Below are 20,355 nucleotides of genomic sequence, written 5' to 3' on the forward strand. Positions count from 1 at the left end.
TGAAGAACAGCTTGGCCAGGGCACCAAGAGCAAAACTCCTTTCTTCTTCAAGATCACCAGCCGACCTACCCCAAACCACCCTGGCCAGGATTTGCTTGAGGTAGGTGCATGTCCCACCCAGTCCCTCAAGACTAGGCACTGCGCAGGCGTCCGCAGAGCCACCAGACCTCGGCGCGTTCTCCTTCGGAACCCAGGGGCAGGAGAAGGCGCGGTGCCTTCTGGTTGTTGTAGTTTATTTCCTGGAGGAGAGACCCTCGGGATGACCAGGCTGTGGAGTTCTCAGAACTACGCTTCCCAGCATGCTCCACGCCAGGGCACAGGGCGTGAGCGGAGAGAGGAGGGCCCGGCAAGCCGGCTGCGGCGGGAGGAGGGAGTGCGCGTGCGCGCTGGACCGGCTCGTCCTGTTCCGTCCCAATCATTGTAAACAGGCGGAGGCTGGGCGGGGTGGGAATGGGGCGCCCGAGGCTGGGTAGGGGTGCAGTGCAGGAGGCGGCTGCGGTGGCTGCGGCGGGAGCGTGAGCGGGAGGAAGCGGCGGCTGCGGCGGTGCGGGCGGTCGCGCAGCGGCAGGCACAGGTCAGTCGCGCGAAGCGGTCGCATGCGGGGGTCGCGGGCGATGCCCCTGGCATGCCGAAGGAGCCCGCTCCCGCTCCGGCCTCGCGCCGGAGTCTGTCAGGCAGCGTGCGGGGCTCGGCGCTCGCAGCGGCAGGGTGTGGAGTTGGGGGTGGGGGGCGTGGCTGCCCTTAGTGTGGGTTCCTCCCAGGAAGGCTTCGGCCCCTCTGCTTGCCCGGCTGGGGCCCGTCCGCCCCACTTGCCGGACAGGCCTCCCTAATGGCACCCGCGTTTGTGATGTGCTGCTCTGGGGCCCCTCCCCGCCGGAGTTCCCGGGCCTCCGGAGAGCTGCCCGGGGCACACCTGGCCGGGGAAGAGACCAGCGTCGCTTTCTCAGCCCTCGCTGCGGTGAGTCGCACCCGAGTTCACCTGTCTCCCTGCTCGCCCGGCGCCCTGCGAAACGGCTCTCGGGGTTGCCCACCACTGGCGCTGAGCAAGGGGGCGCCTGGGGGTGCTACGGACCCCAGTTCAGCTTTCAGTGGGAATGGACAGACGGACCTCGAGTGGAAAAGCCCTTTCACCGCTCATTTCCAAGTTCGTTGTGCCAGAACGCTCTTAACTGCGGTCAGCGGTCTCTCTCCTCCCCTTCTCTCTCGGTCTTTAAGTGAATCGCGAGAGTGAAACAGGTTTTTACAGACTGGTTCACACCTCAGGCTTCCCCGAAGTAATTAAGCTGTTTCAAGTTTGCGGATTCGTTACTGCGGAGCTTCCCTCTTGAGCAAGCAGCGTTGTTTGCTCCCAGGCCTAGGAGCCTTCTTGAAGATCATTAAAACTTTAACCCAAGGTACTTCCAGCATTCTTGGAAGAGAAGTACAGGCGTCCGCACAGTGAGTTGGAGCACCACCTTGCCTCATTAGAAAAGCTTTCATGGATTTATTTATTTATTTATTTATTTATTTTTTTTGCTTAATGGAGCGGACATGTTCTAATGCTGCAGTACTTTCGGTGGCATTCCATCCTCCTTGCAGTTATTCATAAAATGTTTTAAGTGGAGTTAAGGAATAGGCCTACTTTTGGTTTGGTGCTAACTTCTAAATGACTCAATCGGACAGTGAATGAGAAAGTAACTTCACTTTCTGTCTTTAAAATTGTTTTGGTGATTTGGTAATACTTTATGGAGTATTTGCCTGAAAAGGAGTAATTACTGTCAGCTTTATTGGCAGAGGGATGGGTTGGAAGTCTGTAGAATGGTTCCCACTTTTCAGGCCCTGTGCCACAGAGCTAAGTGGAGGAGGCTAGTTTAATAGTAACTGTTGAGAAGTAATTCTTTAAACAAAGTATGTAGAAACAATGTAATGCTTGGGTAACCAGACTTGCTGTTCCTACAAAATATTATTTCTTAGAGCTTCCAGAGGGAGCATTTATTCCTTAGTTTAGAAAGAAAGGATATTAGAAGATGCGTGTTAACTTTAATTTGTACAGGTCTGTTTGCGTAGTTGTTCGCTTGGTGAGCACAGGTTGGATCCAAGAACGTAGCCTGAAAGTATACTCTTACTTTTTAAAAAGAATGATCCTTGTTAGATACTTCTATTGGTATAGGTGAGAAGAAGTCAGGAAAAATGCGGATTATTTAAAATACAGGAATTACTTTGTAGGAGGTACTATGCCGGGTGAAGAGGGTTTGAATATGGATAAGGCAGTGTCCCTGCCTTCTGGGTAGTGGAGCTTTTATCTCTTAACTTGAACTGTCAGCAAGTGCAATATGTTTTTGAGATTGCTTTGAGTGGAGAAAGAATGGAGGAATAGCAAGTATACAAAGGAGGTACTGTCAGTTTCTTAGAGAAGCAAAGGAGAGGGTGAGGAAGGGAGCAGTGGTAGAAAAAAACTAGGTGTGGAAGGTGATGAAAACAGGTAGACAGACATAGAAAGAAGGAACCTTTAAGTTGAAGCAGCAGTCTTAAATTTAAATTGCATAGTAGGGTCTGCAGGTGTGAGTAGCTATAGTGCAGGGTGGTGGCCAGACAAAAATTGGGGCAGTAGACAGAGACCAAATTATGGATAGTTTTGTATTACATTGAAGTAATTTCAGCTTTTATCTTTTAAGCAAATAGGAGTCATTGAGACAAGAGAGAGACCAAAGTTGGCTCACTCCATTTTAATTTAAAATTTTGTTACTTTTTAATATTTTCAATTTATTTGAAAGGCAGAGAATGAGATTGAACACCCCGTCCCCTGGTTCACTCCCCAAATGGCTGCAGCAGCCATGGCTGGGTCAGGCCAGAGCCAGGAGCCTGAAACTCCATGTGGGTCTCCAACATGGCTGGCAGGGGCTCAACTACTTGAGCCGTCTTCTGCTGTTTTCGCAGGCACATTAGTAGCAAGCTGAATGGGAATCGGAGTGGCCAGGACGTGAGCTGATGCTCCAGTATGGAATGCTGGCATTGTGGAAGGCGGCTTAGCTCACTGCACCAGAATGCTGGCCCCTCACCCCGTTTTTAACCCCTGCTGTGTGCCATGCACTAAATCAGCTATGTGTTTTGTGTCCTGAAGCTTAAAGAAGGCACAGGTGTGACTGAAGCAGAAATTGAAGAAAAAGGAACTTAGGGCAATGGGAAAGTTGGATAGAGACATGTAGTTGAGAGAGAGCTTGGAAACTTTTTAAGAACTCATAGCTGTTGCATCATTGGTTATTGGGGTAAGTAGCCAAAGATGTGACTGCACAGATAGGTCCTCAAGTGTATTGCATACTATTTTAAGGATTTTAGAGTTTTTTTTTTTTTTTTGAGCGTTATAATAGAGTTTATATTTTTGTTTTTTTTTTTCTTAAGATTTTATTTATTTATTGAGAGGTAGAGTTACAGACAGTGAGAGGGAGAGACAGAAAGGTCTTCTTCCATCCACTGGTTCACTCCCCAAATGGCTACAACGGCCAGAACTGAGCTGATCTGAAGCCAGGAGTTTCTTCGGGGGTTTCCTTCATGGGTGCAGGAGCCCAAGCATCTGAGCCATCTGCTGCTGCTTTCCCAGGTGCATTAGCAGGGAGCTGGATCAGAAGTGGAGCAGGGCTGGCACCGTGGCTCACTAGGCTAATCCTCCGCCTTGCGGCGCCAGCACATCGGGTTCTAGTCCTGGTCAGGATGCCAGATTCTGTCCCGGTTGCCCCTCTTCCAGGCCAGCTCTCTGCTGCGGCCAGGGAGTGCAGTGGAGGATGGCCCAAGTCCTTGGGTCCTGCACCCCATGGGAGACCAGGATAAGTACCTGGCTCCTGGCTTCGGATCAGCGTGGTGCGCCAGCTGCAGTGCGCCGGCCGTGGCGGCCATTGGAGGGTGAACCAACGGCAAAGGAAGACCTTTCTCTCTGTCTCTCTCTCTCTCTCACTGTCCACTCTGCCTGTCAAAAAAAAAAAAAAAAAAAAAAAGAAGTGGAGCAGCCCCAGGACTTGAACCAGCATCCATATGAGTTGGTGGCACTGCAGGCAGCAGTTTTATCTGCTACACCACAGTGCTGGCCCCAAGTTTATGGATTTTTAATCAGAAAAGAGACATGACAAGGTTTTCATTTTAGAAAGATCAGTTTGAAATTGCAGAGTATTGATTTCAGAAGGGGTGAAGAGAAGGTAAGATTGGATGCAGAAAAACTGGCTAGAAGGTTTTCCCAATAATTGAGGTCAAAGATCAGGGTCTAAGGCACTGCCGTTTAGGATTTGGAGGAGTTGGTTAATAGATATTTCAAAAGTAGAATTTGTAGGATCCTGCAACAGTTGCATTTGGGGGCTCAGAGATAATAGATTTTTAACTTGGGTAATTGAATAGACAATGATAAATTATTTTGAGATAGGAAACTCAGGAAGAGGAGCAAGTTTTGAGGAATAACATTTTAACTTTGAGCCATATTGAATGGAAATTGTCTTGAAACATCCGAGGTGGAATCATCTGCTGTGGAGCTGAGCATGTGGGTTTGCAGTACAAGAGAGACTTCTTGATGTGGGAGTCATCAGGCTGAAGTCAGCTGAGAGCAGCTGAAGTCTGAGTAACACTACATAGAAGTGTGTACTGACAGAGTTGTCCTGGAAGCAGGCTGTGGAGGACAACATTTAAAGCCACCTTGAAGAAGAGCTGGAAAAGGAAATTCCCGTGTTTCGGGATGTAGAGAAATCAGGAGAAAATGTCATAGAAGCCAAAATGGGATCATTTTTAGAAGGAAGCTATATAGTCCTTCACAACAGACTCTTCTGAAAAAGTGAACATTAATTTATAAAAGGGAAGTCATACTTTAAGTGCTTTGGGTAGTTGAGCAAAACAAGGATTATTAGGAGCCTATTGAAAATTATAACTAGGAGATTACTGAATTTGGTAACTAAGAGCAACTTTGGTAGATTGGTTAGGTTAGGAGCCAGGTTTCATAACATTTCCCTGATGACAGTGAATATCTTTTCATGTGTTTGTTGGCCATTTGCATATTTTCTGTTGATAAATATATATTTAAGTCCTTAGTCTATTTTTAGGTTGGATAGTTTGTCTTTTTGTTATTGAGTTATTGTAAGAGTTCTTTGGGTATATGATTCATAAATATTTCTATTCTGTAGGTTGTCTTTTTTTAAATATTTTTTTAAAAGATTTATTTATTTACTTGAAAGTCATAGTTATACGGAGAGGCAGAGAGAGAGAGAGAGAGAGAGAGAGATCTTCCATCTGCTGGTGACTCCCCAGTTGGCCGCAATGGCCGGAGCTGCGCCGATCCAAAGCCAGGAGCCAGGAGCTTCTTCCAGGTCTCCCACACTGGTGCAGGGGCCCAAGGCCTTGGGCCATCTTCCACTGCCTTCCCAGGCCATAGCAGAGATCTGGATGGAGAGAGGAGCAGCCGGGTCTTGAACCGGTAGCCGTCTGGGATGCCAGCGCTTCAGGCCAGGGTGTTAACCCACTGTGCCACAGCGCTGGCCCCTGCAGGTTGTCTTTTCACTCTCTTGATAATGCACATAAGTTGTAAATTTGGAAATGTAATCTTTTTTTCCCCCAATTTTTGGTATCAAATCCAAGTTCTCATGATTTATTCTTTCTTCTAAGAAAGTTACAGTTTAATCTTATACTTAGATGTGGACTGATGTTGAGTTAATCTTTGTACATGGTGTGAGACAGGGGTCCAGTGTTTTGTATAACATAATACGATCCAGTTGTTCCCTTCTCATCTGTTGAAGAGACCATTCTTTTCCAATTGGGTGTTTTTGACATTTTTGTTGAAAACCATTTGACCACAGATGTTCAGTTTTCATCCACTGATCTGTGTCTATCCTTGTGCCAGTACCACACATGCTATTTTAATTACTGAAGCTTTGTCGTACATTTTGAAATTGAGAAGTGTGTATTCTTGAGCTTTGTTCGTTTTTTTTTTTTTTTTTTTTTTCCTCTTTCTTTTGTAACTTAGGGCCTCTTACAATTCCTTATGAAACTGAGGATCCATTTCTGGAAAAAAAAAAGTCATTGAAATTTTGATAGGAATTGGATTAAATCTTTAAGTCATTTGAGTAATATTGCTGGCTTGTTAATATTAAGTCTTCCAGTCCATTAACTTGGAATGTCTTTCCGTTTATTTAGATTGTGTTTGATTTCTTTCAGTAATGTTTTTAATTGTCAGTGTTACAAGTTTTTTACTTTGTTGGGTAAATGGATTGCTTTTTCTTGTTTCAGATGCCATAGCACATGAAAAAATTTTTTGTAAGGTTTCATTTTTTTTTTTTTGACAGGCAGAGTTAGAGAATTAGAGAGAGAGAGAGGAAAGAAAGGTCTTCCTTTGCCGTTGGTTCACAGATGGCCTCTATAGCCGGCGTGCTGCCCCAATCTGAAGCCAGCTGCCAGGTACTTCCTCCTGGTCTCCCATGCGGGTGCAGGGCCCAAGCACCTGGGTCATCCTCCACCGCACTCCCGGGCCACAGCAGAGAGCTGGACCGGAAGAGGAGCAACTGGGACAGAACCAGCGCTCCAACTGGGACTAGAACCCAGGGTGCAGGCGCTGCAGGCAGAGGATTAGCCTCGTGAGCCGTGGCGCCGGCCCTGTAAGGTTTCATTTCTGCAATATTTGTTGTTAGTGGATAGATATACAAGTTATTTTCTGTCTTCCTCTTGTATCCTGCAATTTTGTTGAACTCTTTAATTAGCTCCAATAATTTCCTGGTATATTCTTTGGATTATGCCACCTGCAAATAGAGTTTTACTGCTTCTTTCCAATATTGATACCTTTTACTTTTTCCTAACTGTCCAGGCTAGAACTTCCAGTACAAAGTTAAGTAGACTGGCAGATATCTTTGTTTTGCTCTGATCTTGGAAAGAAAGCTTCCAATCTCTCACCAGCAGGTATCATGTGAACTGGGTTTTTTTCTTTGAACCTTTTATTAGTTGAGGAAGTCTCTTCTGTTCCTAGTTTGAGTACCTTATTGAGTATTGAGTGTGTTGCTTAATTTCTACATATTTGAACTTTATTTTGTCATTAATTTTCGATTTCATTTCATTGGGATAAGAGAGCATATTTTATGTGATTTCAAGCTTTTAAAGTTACGCTTGCTCTGTGGCCTGCCATATGGTTTGTCCTGGAGAATGTTCCATGTTTACTTGATATGGCTATGTATTCTGCTGTTGCTGGGCACACTGTTCCATAGATGTCTGTCAGGTCTAGTTGGTTTGAGTGTTGCTCAACACTGTTTCCTTCTTGATCTTCTGTTGAGTTAGTTTATCCATTATTGATTGAGAAGGAGGAGTAATAAAATTTCCAATTATTGTTGAAATGTTTCTCTTTTCAATCCTGTCAGATTTCATTGTGTATATTTTGAGAGTTCTGTTACTAAGGTTCTGTATATTTGTTTATAATCCTCAGCTGGCTGATGGGTTTTTCCATTTATCATTACATGATATTGAAGAGACTGTTTTTCATATTAGCATAGCCATTCTAACTCTCTGGTTACTGTTTGCATGGAGTATCTTTTTCATCGTTTCACTTTCAACCTGCATTTGTGTGTTTGAATTTAAAGTGATTCTATAGGCAGCTTATAGTTTGATCTTTTTAAAAAAATCCACCTGCCATTCTTCCTTTTAATAATAGAGCTTAGTTCATTTACATGTGGAGTAACCACAGGAAGATTTTGTCATATTGTGCTTTGCCTTTTATCTATCATGTCCTTTTAAAAATTATTTATTTGAGAGGGAGGTAGAGAGGGAGAGCTGAATAGAGAGAGACGATTCTCATCAGCTGGGTCACTCTCCAGAAGTATGCAGTAGCTGGAGCAGAGCTGAGATAGAAGCTGGGAGTGCAATCCATGTATCCCACGTGGGTGGTAGAATCCCAGTTACTTTAGCCATTACTGCTGCCACCCAGGGACTGTGTTGGCAGGAAGCTGGCATCAGGAGCCAGAGCTGGGAAATGAACCCAGATATTTCGATGTAGGATAAGGTTGTTTTAACTACTATGATGCACACTCCCTTGTATATCTTAATTTTTGGTCCCTCAGTTCCTCCATTTCTGCCTCTTCTGTTAGATATTTTCCAGTGTACCACTTTAATTCCCTGATGTTTCATTTTGTTAGGTCAAGTTATTTTCTTAATAGTTGCCCTTGGATTACAGTTAGCATCTTAATTTAATGGCAATCTAGTTCAGGCTTATACTAACTTAATTTCAATACTGTGAAAAGCTTTATTTCTATATATATCCCTACCTCCTTCATGCTGTTACTCTCTCAAGTTGTATCTTTATGCATAGTATGCTCATCAACACAGATTTACAGTTTTTGTGCAGTTGCCATTTAAATCATATAGGAGAAAGATGGGGCCTGCCATTCATTACATACCAGAGTGCCTAGTTCAAGTCCTGGCTACTCCACTCTTTTGGTTCAACTTCCTGTCAGTGCACCTAGGAATGCAGCAGATGATGGTTCAAGTACTTGATTTCCTGCCACCTGTGAGGGAGACCCAGATGGAGTTCCTAGCTCTTGCCTTGGGCTGGCTCTTGTGACCATTTGGGCAGTGAACCAGTAATGGAAAATCTCTCCATCTCTCTATCTCCTTTCCTCCCTATCTGTCCATCTCTCTGCCTTTCAAATAAATAAATAAATCTCTAAAAATAACATAGGAGGAAAAATACATTTATACTGTCTTTTGTGTTCTTTATTGCTTCTTTCTGTTACTGTCTAGTGTCCTTCAACTACAGCGTGAAAGATTCCCTTTACTATTCCACTCCCAGCCCCGCCTGTAGTATTTCTGTGGTGCATCTACTATGTCTTCATCTGGGAATCCCTTAAAAAAAAAAAAAAGATTTATTTATTTGAAATTCAGAGTTCCAGAGGAAGGGGAGTGGGGTAGAGAGAGAGAGCTCCATCTTCCATCTGCTGATTCACTCCCCATATGGCCACATCTGCCAGGACTGAGCAGGGCTGAAGCTAGGAGCTTCTTCTGGGTTTCGCACATGGGTGGCAGGGGCTTAAACACAAGGGCCATCTTTCACTGCTTTTCCCAGGCCATTAGCAGGGAACTGGATAAGTGGAGTAGCTGAGATACAAACAGGTGCCCATGTGGGATGCTCGTGTTGCAGGTGGCATCACACAAGTCGGCTCCTGGGAAAGTCTTTTTTTTTTGACAGGCAGAGTGGACAGTGAGAGAGAGGGACAGAGAGAAAGGTCTTCCTTTTTGCCGTTGGTTTACCAACCAATGGCCGCCGCAGCTGGCGCGCTGCGCCTGGCGCACTGTGCTGATCCGATGGCAGGAGCCAGGTACTTCTCCTGGTCTCCCATGCTGGTGCAGGGCCCAAGGACTTGGGCCATCCTCCACTGCACTCCCTGGCCACAGCAGAGAGCTGGCCTGGAAGAGGGGCAACCGGGACAGAATCCTGCGCCCCGACCGGGACTAGAACCCGGGGTGCTGCCACTGCAGGTGGAGGATTAGCCTAGTGAGCTGGGGCGCCAGCCTACACCCTCTTTTGTGTTGAGTGTCAGGCTTTCCATGTGTAGAAAATTGCTGGGTGAAAAAGACATCTTTCACTTACGGTTCTTTCATTTTAAAATATATTTTATATGTGCTATGTGTTCATATCCTTTACTCATTTTCCTTTTCTTTTTTTTAAATTATTTTTGTAAGTTATTTGGCGTATTTAGTGCCATTAATTATTTCCAGATGTCTTGTTGGTCTTTTGAGTTTATGGTTAAAAATGAAGGTCTTTTCAAATAGAAAATTAAAGAAAAAGCATGAGGAGCTATTATTTTTTTTGCATGAGGAGCTATTTGTCCAGATATTTTTATCTCTTGCTTTGTGTCGGGGCAATCGCACGAAGGTTGAGGTGCTCAGGCAGAACCCATAGCCGTGGTCCAGGCACAGAGCTTGGACCTGGTTTGTCCAGCTTAGCCCATACACTCTCCATCAGTTTATCTCCCAGTTTCTTTACAGAGTGATGGGTGCTGGATGAGATGCAAACACATTAAGTTTATATTTTGAGAAAGATTGTACCCATGGTTCATGAGGTGAAAAGTGTCTCTTACCTCTCCCTTTTCCTCAGCCATCTGAGAGCCCTCTGGAGTTAACAGCTTAGTATTTCCTTGTCTGTTTTTCTATTATTTTTATAATATTTTCTAGTATTTCCTTGTATATATTTTATACAGTACAAGCAAACATTTGGGTGTAAATGTGTGCATATTCTAAACAGCCACAGTGGGCATATATTTGCTGAATACTGGCAGTGTAGCAGATGTTGGATCTGTTCTTTACATTTGAGTGAAGTTCTTCACACTGGTTACCATGAAAGCTTATACACATACTTAACTATGCTTTTGCATTAAATGTTACTGAAATTAAAAATAGTGGTAGAACTCATTTGGAGTTGCTTTTAGAGCTTACACAGCAGTTCATCATCAAGTGAATGTTAAATTAATTAAAAAGTACTAAAAATCATGAGGGAGGTATTATAGGCTGAGAATGAAACTGCAGGCCATTTCTCTTGTTTAAAAATGAGGTGTTTTTGTATCACTGGACTTTTTCTCTTAAGCTTTTCTATATATAGTGACCTTTCACAATCTGCCAGTGATTGGTGCCTTTAGATAAATGCACCTGGATAAGGAACTGTACTGAGAAATAAGGGATCGGGGATGGGAGGGGAGAAAAGAAGAGAAGAGAAAGTTTTTAGGGGAAATTCAAAAAAGTGAGGTAATACGTTTAAGATGTTAGCACTTTTCAGTGGGTTCCTTCCAAAATAGAAGTATGAATCAGTAAGTTTGACTTTGTGCCTAGGAACATTACAGGGAGAAATTTCAAATACGAAACTGAAGAAAAACATAATTAAGTCCATTTTGTTAAGCTACTACCAGGGTAACAAATGATTGAAAGGCAACCAATAACCCTCTGTTTTTCAGCAAAGTTTAGCTTTTTAAGAAAGCCAACATATTGTGACACTAGAGCTTCCTCCAGTTTTCCTCAGGTTATTAAAAGTGTTTTGAGGGGCTGACGCTGTGGCGCAGCAGGTTAATGCCCTGGCCTGAAGCGCCGGCATCCCTTATGGACGCCAGTTCGAGTTCGAGTCCCGGCTGCTCCACTTCCGATCCAGCTCTCTGCTATGGCCTGGGAAAGCAGTAGAAGATGGCCCAAGTCCTTGGGCCCCTGCACCCACATGGGAGACCCGGAAGAAGCTCCTGGGTCCTGATTGGCGCAGCTCCGGCTGTTGCAGCCAATTGGAGAGTGAACCATTGGATGGAAGACTTTCTCTCTCTCTCCCTCCCTCCCTCCCTCCCCCTCCCCCTCCCTCCCCCCTTCCCCCTCCCTCTCCTCTCTGTAACTCTGACTTTCAAATTAATAAATAAATCTTAAAAAAAAAGTGTTTTGATTGTATAAAAATTGTGTGCAGTTAACTGAAGCCATAAAAGTCTACTTTCCTTACTGCAGGGTTAAGTGATGGACTAGTTTTAAATGTTGATGACCAATCACAGAACAGAATCTGTCTGCTAGCTCTGTGTGTGTGTGTGTGTGTGTGTTGGGGGGGAGGGGATGGGGGAGGGAGAGGGAGGGAGAGAGAGGGGAGAGAGAACAGTTTTACAACAAATAATAGTATCTATTACAAGTTTGTCCTCTGTATCTATGAATTCAGCCATGGGTTAAAAGTGTTTAAAAAGAAATGCATCTGTACTAAACTTGTACCAACTTTTTTCTTATTGTTCCCTAAAGAATAGAGCATAACAACTGCTAACATAACATTTAGGTTGTTAGGGGTTGTAAGTCATCTAGGGATGGTTAAAAGTCTATGGGAGGGTATATAGAGGTTATGTGCCATTTGTGGGACTTCAGTATCCCTAGATTTTGATACCCGTGGGGGTCTGGCAGATACCTGAAGCCATAATGTGTGGGATTTCATTTTTGCACTTTCCTTTTTTTTTTTTGAAAGGCAGAGTGGACAGTGAGAGAGAGAGAGAGACAGAGCGAAAGGTCTTCCTTTTCTGTTGATTCACACCCCAATGGCCATTGCGGCCGGCGCACCGCGCTGATCCGATGGCAGGAGCTAGGTGCTTCCTCCTGGTCTCCCATGCGGGTGCAGGGCCCAAGGACTTGGGCCATCCTCCACTGCACTCCTGGGCCACAGCAGAGGGCTGGACTGAAAGATGAGCAACCCGGACAGAATCCGGCGCCCCGACTGGGACTAGAACCCTGGGTGCTGGAGCCGCAGACAGAGGATTAGCCTAGTGAGCCGCGGCGCTGGCCTTAATTTGCACTTTTCTAATGACAGATGATGCTGAACTTTTTTTTTTTTTTTTCCATGTGCCTATTTGCTGTTTTTCTCTTTGGTGAGATGTCAGTTTAGGTCTTTTGCCCATTTTTAATTAAAAAAGGGTCATTCATTTTCTTATTGTTGAGTTTTATGTGTTCTTTGTATATTTTGGAGAATAGTACTTTATTATTTTATTTGTGTTACTGTAAATATTTTGTCCCAGTCTTTGGCTTGTCTTCATTTGTTTGGTCTTATGTCTGTGGATTTTTATGTTCAACTTCCTGCTGTTCCTCTTTCCTCTCCTTTTCCTGCAAAAATATTAAGTAAAGAAACCAAGTTGTGTAAGCCACAGATTTTGTGGCTTAGTCTGATAAGGTTTTGTTTGTTTATTTTTTTCAGGGATGGTGTGTGTTCTCCCTGCCCCCACCTTGTGACATTAGCAGCTGCTGATGATCATTGTCAACGGCCATTTCTTATTTGCCTGTAAAGTGGTGATTTTCTTTCTTATTAGCTGGAAGGTTTTGACAAAGAGAAACTTGGTTGTATCAGCACTTTACATAGGAAAGTCAGGGTAAATGTTGATGTTTCTTTTCCTCTTTGTTTGCCAGCTATTCAAAAGAGTACTGTGGTTCTTTAGCATCCTCCAGAGGTGACCAGTGACCTTTATTTTTGAGTATCCTTATTAACACCTAGGTTTTTTTTTTTTTTTTAAGAGTTCTTTATTTATTTGAGAGGTAGAGTTAGAGGGAGAGACAGAGAGAAAGGTCTTGCATCCATTGGTTCACTCCTTAAATGGCTACAATGGCTGGAACTGAGCCGATCCAAAGCAGGAGCCAGGATCTTCTTCCAGGTCTCCATGCGGGTGCAGGAGTTCAAGCACTTGGGCCGTCTTCTACTGCTTTCCCTGGCCGTAGCAGAGAGCTAGATCAGAAGAGGAGCAGCCGGACTCGAACCAGTGCCCATATGGGATGCCGGCACTGCAGGCATTGGCTTTACCCGCTACACCACAGCGCTGGCCCCAACACCTAGTTTTAAACATACTTGATGCACTTTAGGTCATTTCAGTTGCTAGTGTTATTGGTGTTCACGTTGTCCCATCTTTGGGGAGGAAAATTTTCCAGATTGAGTCCCGAGTCCTTTTGACTCTACACATCTTTGATCACATCTTCCTTTCTTCTGTGACTGTTGTTTCAACCTTATCTGTTCCTGTCTTCTCTTAGACTTGTAATAACAGAAATACAGGACTTCAAAAAGCTCTTGGGAAATAGATTTAAAAAGTAAGAACAGGGGCTAGTAGTGTGGCTTGGAGGGTTAAGCTGCCTACTGCAATGCCAGCAATCTAAATTAGCACTGGTTCGTGTCCTGGCTACTCCACTTCCTATCCAGCTGCCTGCTAATGCTCCTGGGAAGGCAGTGGAGAATGACCCAAGAGCTTGGGCCCCTGCACCCACATAGGAGATCCAGATGGAGTTCCTGGCACCTGGCTTCAGCCTGGCTTAGTTCTGGCTGTAGTGGCCATTTGAGGTGTTAACCAACAGATGGAAGATTTCTGTTTCGCTCTGTAACTGCCTTTTGGGTAAAATAAAATTTTTTTTTGAAAACTAAGAACAAAACATACAAACTTTATTCCATCAAGTTCAAAATACTTTTTTTTTTTTAAAAAAGATTTGCTTTATTTACTTGAAAGGCAGAATTAGGAGGAGAGATAGTGGCCTTCCATCCAGTGGCTCACGACCCAAATAACCACATTGGTCGAGGCTGGGTCAGGCTGAAGCCAGGAGCCTAGGACTCCACCTGAGTTTCCCGTGTGGGTGGCAGGGGCCCAAGTACTTGGCCCATCTTCTGCTACTTTCCCAGATGCATTAGCAGGAAGCTGGACAGGAAGCAGATTAACTGGGACTCCAACCAGTGCTCATATGGGGTGCTGGTGTTACAGGTGGCGATTTAAATCACTGCTCCACGATGCTGGTCCTAATTTCAAGATGTCAATGATGATGCCAGCTTTTCAGTTCATCCCTGAACAGAACAAGGGTCATGAGAATAGAACTATATCAATGCAAGCTCTTTTATAAGTACTTAGTTTCATCTACTACATTGGATTCTTTTTATCTAAAAGGAGAAACTCAAAGCTATTCTCTACCCTTCACAACACTTCTGACACCTAATGTGCGGGGGATTTCACTCCATCCATCAGTTATCCAGTTCTTGGCAGAGACTCACTGAGTGTCCTACAGTTGAACTCACTTCTGGCACTAACTGCTCTGCTGCAGAGTCAGTGCAGACTTCAGGTTAAGGGCGTAGTTTCAGGAGGCTGTCCCCCAATTAAGAGGACACTCACAAGTACCGGGTCCCCAGGTTACCCCTAACTCTGCCAGCCTACAAACTGGAGGTTCCCATAACCCCTTCCTCAGGTTTGAGGATCTGAGAGAATAGCTCAGGAGCCAGGGAAACAGTTTACTTACTATTACAAAGGAGATTTTAAAGGATAAAAATGAACAGTCAGCTGAAGGGTAAGTGGGTGTGAAGCCTGGAAGGGTCGTGGGCGTGGAGTTGCTGTCCCTGTGGGAATTGTGTGTGCCCCTGCTCCAGCAGGTGGATGCCTTCTTGCTCACCTCCCCAGGAGCTCTCTCAGCCTCTTCCTTTGGGGACTTTGTGGATGTTGATTCTGCAGGCTTGATGGCTTACATCGCTGGCCACATTGAACCCAACCTCTGGCCTCTTTCACATGACTGCTTCCTCTGGCAACAGCCCCGTGCTCCAAGAGTCATGTCCTTGGCATAAACGTAGTTATGGTCAAAAGGGGCTGCTTATGAATAACAAAAGATGCCCCTCCCACCCCTGTCACTCAGGAAGTTTGAGGGTTTTATTGGGAGCTCTGTAGCAGGAACTAGGAATGAAGACCAAATATATATTTCTTATTACATCACAATATTGTGACAGCTTATGGGCCGTTTCAAAAAATAATACACAAGCAAAAGAAAAAACAATATTTTTATTACACTCTTAACTGTACTAATGATTTTTATGTGCCCCTGGGGCGCTATGTCTTCTAATACCTGTAATTAGATTGGACGTCACTATCCTCATTTCTTGTTCCATGTTGATTTCCACATGCTACTTGTTTATTTTTTTTTGGTCACACTACCCCAGAAAGCTTCACAAAGATAGGTTATCATCAAGAAGAATGTAGTATAATCTAATGTTGAAACTGAACTTCTTTTAAAAATTTTAATAGTACCTTTTTTCTTTTAATTTTAACTTTATTCAAAAGGCAGAGAGAGATAGATGATATTTTACCCAATGGTTCACTCCCCAAGGCCCACAATGGGGCTGAGCCAGGCTGAAGGAGCCTGGAGCTCATTCTGTGTCTTCCATCTGGGTATAGGAACCCAAAGACTTGGGCCGTCACCTGCTGCCTCCCAAGGTGTTCATTAGCAGAAAGGTGAATGGGAAACGGAGGTGGGACTCCAATCCAGGCTCTTTCATGGGATGTGGGAATCCCAAGTAACAGCTTAACCTGCTGCACCACCATCCCAGCCCCATGCATTCTTGATCCTGTTAGTTTTTTCTTTTTGGCAGTTTCGTTTCGTTTCGTTTCGTTTCGTTTCGTTTCGTTTCGTTTCGTTTCGTTTCGTTTCGTTTCGTTTCGTTTCTTTTCTTTTCTTTTCTTTTCTTTTCTTTTCTTTTCTTTTCTTTTCTTTTCTTTTCTTTTCTTTTCTTTTCTTTTCTTTTCTTTTCTTTTCTTTTCTTTTCTTTTCTTTTCTTTTCTTTTCTTTTCCTTTCCTTTCCTTTCCTTTTCCTTTTCCTTTTCCTTTTCCTTTTCCTTTTCCTTTTCCCCTTCCTTCCTTCCTTCCTTCCTTCCTTCCTTCCTTCCTTCCTTCCTTCCTTCCTTCCTTCCTTCCTTCCTTCCTTCCTTCCTTCCTTCCTTCCTTCCTTCCTTCCTTCCTTCCTTCCTTTCTTATGTATTTGAAAGGCAGAATCACAGAGAGTGAGAAACAGAGAGAGAGAGGTCTTCCATCCATTGGTTCACTCCACAAACGGTCAGAGCTGGGCCGATCTGAGGTCAGCAGCCAGGAATTCCTTCCAGGTCTACCACGTGGGTGCAGAGGACCAAGGACTTAGGCTATTCTTTGCTGCTTTCCCAGGCTCATCTGCAGGGACTTGAACCAGAGCCTATATGGGATGCCAGTGCTGCTTTACCAGCTGCTCCATAGTGTCGGCCCTTATTTTGTCATTTTGGAATAGTATGCTTAAATTGCAATTTCTTGGGATTCCAGTTTTTGACATCATGTGTTAACTAGATATGATAGGTTAGGATTTAGGTTCCTACACCCTTCCCATAGTTCCCTGCCTTTAGTGCTCCCCTCTGATCCTGTCATGATGGCTGATTAAATCAACATTTGTTTTCAGTGTATGTTGCTAATTGCTCCTTGTTTTCATTTGCTTTGTTCTTGTGAACAAATGTATTCCCAAAGTTCCAGCTACTCTGTGACACACCTTTGCACGCAGTCAGATGTGTCAGTACCCACTGTTCCTCTGAGCTGTGCTCCTCCTGTCCCACTGTGGAGTGCTTGGCCATGGTTGCCTTTTCCTGGGGCTTCCCTGGTGCTCTCCAGCTTGCATCTGGCCTTCCTGTGCATAGTATCCTGCCTTGCTTTTGTACGGATTCTGAAGAAGGTATATGAGGAGTATCTTCTTGAGACTGTGAGTCTGAGAATGGCTTTATTTTACTCACACACTTGAATGCTTGTTGGAACTCGTTTTCTTTCAGAGTTTGGAAGATACCTCATTGATGTGTTTAAGCTTCCAATGCTGGCAAGTTGGTTCTGCTTCTTTGCATGTGAGCTCTCTCCCCGACTCTGCACCCATAGGAACCTTTCGGTATTGCCCTTTTTATCACTTTAGGAGGTGCTTTGTTGCCGGTCTCTTCATGTATTGGGAGGGGCGGTTAGTGGTCCCTTGTGATCAAGGCCCTCTTGTTTTAAAGATCTGGGACAGTCTCTTTCTGCTTCATTTGAAAAACGAGAATGAATTATGCATACAAACACTGCTTGCAAAATATAACATTCCATTCTAGCACATTAATATGTGTTAGTGTTCTGTGTACAAGGTATTCATAAACCAATATTGGGATTCCTGTGTAGAGCTTTAGATTTGAGACTTGTAAGTTACAGATTATTTTTAAAAACCATAAAAATGAGGCGAATCTGCTTCCAGTGCACTTTAGCCTGGCAGTTATTAATTAAGAACATTATAAAATACTGACTGTTTAATCTGCAAACTAGTTAAGCAAGCTCTTTGTTGTCTGGAGTGGGTCTTTAATGTTCTATGTTAGCAAGTTTAGTAGCCAATAGATTTGTTCTTGAAAGCTCATTTCAGGAGACTTTGATTTAGTGATCTTAATTTCTTTCTTCTCTGCACTGCTGTGTCCTTTTCTTTGGGTGAGTATGCTTATTATTGAAGTGCTGATTAATACTGCCTCTTGACAGAGAAGACCAAAGAACAATGTGTATCCAAGTTCTTTGGAGAAGGGAATGTTTTTAAACCACTGTTTTGTTAAAGTTGATTATCTCAATTTTTAGTTGTAATAATGGTTCTTTATATTTGAAATACTCTTTTTTTTTTTGGCAGGCAGAGTGGACAGTGAGAGAGACAGAGACAGAGAGAAAGGTCTTCCTTTGCCGTTGGTTCACCCTCCAATGGCCGCCACGGCCGGCGCGCTACAGCCAGTGCACCGTGCTGATCGGATGGCAGGAGCCAGGTACTTCTCCTGGTCTCCCATGGGGTGCAGGGCCCAAGCACTTGGGCCATCCTCCACTGCACTCCCGGGCCACAGCAGAGAGCTGGCCTGGAAGAGGGGCACCCGGGACAGAATCCGGCGCCCCGACCGGGACTAGAACCCTGTGTGCCGGCGCCGCAAGATGGAGGATTAGCCTACTGAGCCGTGGCGCTGGCCGAAATACTCTATTTCTAAGGTACAATTATTTGGAGTTCTAAAGTAAAAAATTCTAGACATATGGATTTTTTGTACTTTTCACACTTTGTTTTTATTTTAAATTGCAAAGCTAGATTTTTAAAAAGGATTTATGTATTTGAAAGACAGAATAACCGGGGGAAGGAGTTGGCGAGAGGTATCTTCTATCTGCCGGTTTACTTCCTAACCCTGTTTGGGCCAGGCTGAAGCCAGGAGCCAGGAATTCTGTCCTGGTTGTTCACATGCGTGGCAGGGACCTAAGTTCTTGGGTCATTGTCTGCCTTCCCAAGTGCATTAGCAGGAAGTTGAATTGGAAGCAGAGCAGGCGGAACTCGAACTGGCACTCTGATATGGGATGCTGGAGTTGCAATCAGTGGCTTGACATACTGTGCCACAATGACAGCTTTTTTTTTTTTTAAGCTTGCTTGCTTGCTTTCCTTCCTTTCTCTCTCTCTCTCTTTCTTTCCCTCTCTCTCCTGATTATGGATCAGCGCAGCCAATTGAGAAATAAAATAGTGGATGGAAGACCTTTCTCTTTCTCTGCCTCTCTGTGTAACTTTGACTTTCAAATAAATAGGTGGATCTTTAAAAAAAAAAAAAACATAAAAAGAATTGACTGTACACATTTGAGTTTCCTTCTGGATTTTCTGTTTTGCTCCACTTCACCTATTCGTCCTTACTGCAGCACCACCCTGTCATGTTGACTGTAGCTTTGTTTTTTGTCTATGCCCATTGTTGTTCCTGGCTCACTAGCTTCTTCAGCATCAAATCTGTGATGTGCAGCAAAAGAAAACCCTGGAGGCTCACCACCTGTTGCTCATCTTCAGGGGTTCCCAGCCCCTCCGCATTTTACCTTTCAGAGTCATTTTCTGCCTTTTTTTTTTTTTTTTTTTTTTTTAATCTGTTCTCTGGGGCTCTTTGTTGTTTACCAGGAGGTATAGGGGTAAGTATTCTTTACCCAGCAGAGATCTCCTCTTGCCTCAAATTTCCAGTTTTTGTTAATTTTTTCACTTGATATTTGTGCTTAAACTTACCATGGATCATTTGAAGCTTCTCTCCTTCTTTCCTTCAGTGAAGTTTGGGCTTGCTGTGGTCACACAGAGCATCCTAAAGCAAGCATACTGTTCTTCCTTTTGTAGTAAACCATCATGCATTCAAGCTGTCAGTCCCTCAAAGCTGCTCTTAGCTGCTCCACTTGTTCCCAAGTATAGGCAAATCCAGTTATCCTAGCCCATTTGGGTTGCAACCAAAAAAATGGCATAAACTGGGTCACTTGTAACAACACAGAAATTGGTTGTTTACAGTTCTGGAAGCTGGGGAGTCCAGGATCAAGGTGCTGGCAGATTTGGTGTCTGTTGGGTTCACACTTTCTGGTTTATAGCTTGCAGCTTCTCACTGTGTCCTTATGTGGTGGGAGGGCTGACTTTGGTCTCTTCAGTCCTTCTGAGGGTTGATCTCATTCTCCAGGGCTCCACCATGATCTGGTCAGCTCCTAATGCTATTACTGCAAGGGCTAAGTTTCATCTTGGGGATTTTAAGGGGACACAAACGTGCGGTCCATAGTATAAGTCAAATATTTTTGTATAGTAGTTTTTACAAGATAATTCTTTTTTTCTTTTTAAGGTTTATTTATTCACTTGAAAGAGTTACACACAGGGAGAAGGAGAGGCAGAGAGAGAGAGAGAGAGGTCCTCCATCTACTGGTTCACTCCCTAATTGGCCGCAATGGCTGGAGCTGCACCTATCTGAAGCCAGGAGCTTCCTCCAGGTCTTCCCTCGCGAGTGCAGGGGCCCAAGGACTTGGGCCATCTTCTAATGCTTTCCCAGGCCATAGCAGAGAGCTAGATAGGAATTGGAGCAGCTGGAACTTGAACCGGTGCCATATGGGATACTTACACTGCAGGCAGTGGCTTTACCCGCTATGCCATAGTGCTGGCCCCAGTGTTTGGTGGCATTTTAGATAGAAGCGGATAGAAGATTGATCTTTCTCTTCTTTACCTCTGCCTTTCAAATAAACTTTTTGGAAAAAAAATAGCTGCCATTTTATTGCTGGTATTTCTGCCCGTCTCTCTTATGTCACTCTGGTTATGTCACTGCTGACTTTGCAGTT

At 44.2% G+C, this 20,355-nt stretch overlaps 1 protein-coding gene across 2 annotated transcripts in view; it reads left to right on the forward strand.

Moving 5' to 3' along the window:
• The first annotated feature begins 350 nt into the window (after positions 1–350).
• Positions 351–20,355, forward strand: part of RALBP1 (ralA binding protein 1) — a 44,718-nt gene continuing 24,713 nt past the window's right edge. The window contains exon 1 of one of the 2 annotated variants that reach the window (XM_008261040.5): positions 351–574. The gene's annotated coding sequence lies outside the window, so the exon portion shown is untranslated. The remainder of the gene's footprint in view (positions 575–20,355) is intronic. The other variant, XM_089305898.1, reaches the window with a different exon arrangement.

This window comes from Oryctolagus cuniculus, chromosome 10 (genome assembly GCF_051225735.1).
Source record: "Oryctolagus cuniculus isolate XC-2025 breed Fujian yellow rabbit chromosome 10, ASM5122573v1, whole genome shotgun sequence".
NCBI classification, from domain to species: Eukaryota; Metazoa; Chordata; class Mammalia; order Lagomorpha; family Leporidae; genus Oryctolagus; species Oryctolagus cuniculus.